This window comes from Leptonychotes weddellii, chromosome 7 (assembly GCF_054177405.1).
Source record: "Leptonychotes weddellii isolate Sample4059 chromosome 7, ASM5417740v2, whole genome shotgun sequence".
NCBI lineage: Eukaryota > Metazoa > Chordata > Mammalia > Carnivora > Phocidae > Leptonychotes > Leptonychotes weddellii.
Genome location: NC_138375.1, coordinates 126,063,136 through 126,067,177, shown reverse-complemented (window position 1 = coordinate 126,067,177; position 4,042 = coordinate 126,063,136).

Here is a 4,042-nt window from a genome sequence, read left to right as displayed (position 1 = left end):
GGCACGTTCTGCATGGAGCACTGGGTGTTGTGCACGAACAATGAATCATGGAACACTTCATCTAGAACTAATGATGTAATGTATGGGGATTAACATAAGAATAAAAAAAAAAATTAAAAAAAAAAAAAAATCCTGGATCAGGAGCAAATTGGATCCAGTGGTGACATTATTGCAGAATTTGGTACACGGCGTGGTTTTCACACCATCCTGACCATCCGGTTTGCTTGGCTATAAATTACCTGGCATTCAGCTTATCAAACGAGGAGCCAACTGAATGTTACCTTGTGCTAGAGCCTGGTGATGTGCCAGTGGAGTCTAAGTAACACTTTCTGTTCGTGTGCTGCTACACTGAACAGCTCAGAAATGTCAAGAATGTTACCGGGCTGCCAATGTGTCAAATGCATGGTGGAAAGTACCTGGCAAAAAGATTTCCCTTTTGTTTTCTTGGTTGCATTAGTGTATTCTGAGCTCTTTTATGGCTCCAGATGGGCAACACTTGAACAATTGCTTTTCTTTCATAGAAAACATTGTCATTCCCTTGTAGCAGGGAAAGTCCCGTTGTTTATAGCACAGATTGTTCTCTGCTGTGGAATTATTAACCCAAACCTTTGAGTGGATTCAGTCTAACGCTTAAAAAATCTGACATAGCCACAGTTGGAGGTTTCTAGAATAAATCTTGGTCTGAACTTGAGAATTGGAGACTTTTCCTTAGGTAATTCAAACCAAAGAGAACCTTCCCAACCTCTCTCTTTCTCTCTCCTATTCCCAAAGACCCTGTAGCGAATAAAGATTGAGTTCAGTTATCAGGCAGCTAAATATAAGCAAATTCTCCCCTTTACGTGTCTGACCTAAAGCAGAAAATACACTAGTTTTTGGCACTGAAAGACAGCAAAGAGGATTGGAGGTGCACGGTATGAAAGACTAGGAGTCTGGAAGCTTTACATCGTAGGAGGAAGCTCAATGAGCAAGAATGAGGACACCTGCTTTGTGCTGCTGGTCCCACAACAGTTGTGTGATCTCAATTAAGGCTCCTAACCTTAAAGTGAGGATAATGGTACTTCCCCGCTCTAGTTTTATTGCTCGATCCTGAGCCTCAAGGGAGATGATGATGTGACATTAGGCAGTGGGTGGAAAATAGTAGGGATCTATACAAATAGAGCATGAATAAAAATAACAGAACAAAATTTGTTATTTGGGAAAATATATGAGCATAAAAATGCTACAGAAACATACAACACAATTTCTGATAAAGCCCTCCTATATCGAATAATCGTGGTATACAGAATCAATTCTTAGGAAAAGCAAAATATGATCAAGTGTAATCATCATTCAAAGCTTTTGGAACAGATCTTACTAAATTGTGTTCTATGAAATTCTTTAAGCAGAATATTTACAGGTGTTACGTTAAAAGAAGAAGGACGGGAGGGGAGGGGAGGAGAGGACAAGACATAGAAAGTATGGGATCCCATGGTCAAATGAAGTTAAGTTTGGAAACAAAAATTAAACAGAAAAGATGTTTCAGACTTTCATATCCTGATATTCACCTTCATCATATGTAAGAGGGGTACATAGTATGCAGTGTTTCAAAATTTAAAAAAAAAAAATTGAAACGGCTAGAATATACCTTGAAAAATTGCTGTTGTAGAGGGGTTTACTTAATCAAGCAATTCTGGAAAGCAGCCAAGTCCTGGAACAGGGGAGGTAGCAGGGGAGGAAGCACAGAGAACATCAATCAGAACAAACAAAAAGAATAACAGTGACTAACATTTGTTTGGTAATTCACAGATTACAAAACGTTTCCACATAATTATCTCTTTTGATTCTCAATTCACTTTTGCAAATAGGTACTGTAACCACACTGGTGGAGTTTCAGTGTCTAAGATCACAGAGCTAGTGACAATATGAGTTTCAAACCAAAGGTGTCTAACTTCAAATCTACTCAGTTTCCGCCGTCCGCCTGCTGCTTTATTGTTTAGAAAGAATAAGAGAGACAGTGTAACACTTTGTACTAGTTCTTTAAAAACCCCAAATAAGGGATAGAGACTTTCCCTTCTATTAGATCCTAAAAACCACACGGCAAAGTAGTTTTTAAAGGAAACTCTCCAGGGGGTCTTTTAGACATCTGGACAGTTGATATGAGGGGCATTTAATGGAATGAGGGACACTCTGCTGTCCCACGGTGCTACGTGGGAAAGGGCTGAACCATTTTCAAATGCCCTGCTAAACTACTAGTTGAGCTGGTGCTAAGCACAGTGGAAATACAGCCTGATAGGACTTTACACATGGTAATACTAAAAAGTTTTTATAAAAATTATGTGAAAAACTAATATAGAAGGCATTATGATGGGATGCCACTATGGAGTAAAGACATTGTCTTAAATTGATCAACACTGAGCATTCTTCCCTATTAGTTATAACACTTACAAATACACGCTGGATTGAAAATGGTTGAAAAGAATTAGAGGGACCCCTGGGTGGCTCAGTCAGTTAAGCATCCAACTCTTGATTTTGGCTCTGGTCAGGATCTCAGGGTTGGGAGATCAAGCCCCACATCTGGCTCTGCTCAGCGTGGAGTCTGCTTGAGATTTCTCCCTTTCCCTCTGCCCCTGCCCCCACCCCTCTCTCTCTCAAAATAAAATTTAAAAAACACCTTTTTCAAAGAATTAGAAGTTATTGTAAAAGAAATGAAACCGCTTATAAGTATGGAAAAGGTATTAAGAAAAACTTAACAGAATTAGAACCAAATATTATTAAAATAGAGATAGCAAGGCTTTGATCAAATTTCAGTAGTGACAGATGGTTAAAAATATTTCCTTGTTGCCATCCTATACACATATATTCAATTTGGAAACATAACATTAAGAAATCTGTGTTATAAAGTTACATACTAATTTTTTTTTTTTGCTGTATTATCAAGTTAACAGTTTCTTTTCTATCTTATTCTGCTACTGTCCTTGGAGGTCTCCTATACAGCTTTTCTAGAACCTGTAGTATTATTAATGGTTCCTTTTTCTAATCCCTGCTATCTTTCAAAGGATATTGTAATCAAGACCTTTTAAAGTACTAGAGATTGCCCAGAGGCCTCAAGATGTAGGAGCTTTTAAGGTAGGAGAGACGGTTCTTATGATATCTCATTATTACACAATGCTTTTGAAAAGAGTTTAGGGACAACTAATGTTTTGACCTATTTGTATCATTCGAGGGTCCATGTATGACCAAGTATCAGAAGGTCTGATTCTGATCACTTAATTCTGTGTAATGTCTCTGAACTCAGTGTCTATATCAGTAAGATTAAAAGATTTGGATTATATGGCTTCTAAGGTCATTTCTAATCCTGAAATTCTAAGATTCTCTAAAATCTCACTATAATAAGTATAAGTATTTTTCATTAGGGTGCAAGCACCTGCTTATTTTGTGATGTTGACTATTCTGACACAGGAACTTTGATAATAATATCTGGTCTTTAAATGATATATCATTTACGTACACACTTGACCTCTGCAAGAAAACAGCACATCTGACCACTTGGTTTCCTATTAGATGAAACATTCATCTTGCTTATTTTTCCTTCAGTCCAGCAAAGTGCATCATTACCAGATTATGCATGACTTCTAAGTATATTTCAAAACCTATTCGAATGAACACTTGGAAATGACATGGTCTCAAAATCTTAAAATCAAACTTGACGTCTTTCACACCAATGTCTTGAATCAGTTGCCAGAGCATGTGGCTTATACCTCCTCTCATTCCTGAAAAGTCTATGGATTATTTCCAGTCCAGCCTCATTATTCCTGCCTAATGCAGGCCCTGAGGCTGTTATCAACTGTGCATTCATCCTAACCAGGTTAACTGCTGTCTCTCTCTCTCCCTACTGCTTTCTGTCCATTTCAGAGGAGTTAAACATTCAGCTTCACAGCTTGTGAATTGCAAAACCCCAGAGAGCATTGTTCACATACACACTGCATGCACTCGCCAGACTCCACGGCTTAACTCACACATTCTCTAAGAGATGACGCCCTCTTCATGTAATTACAGAACTCCT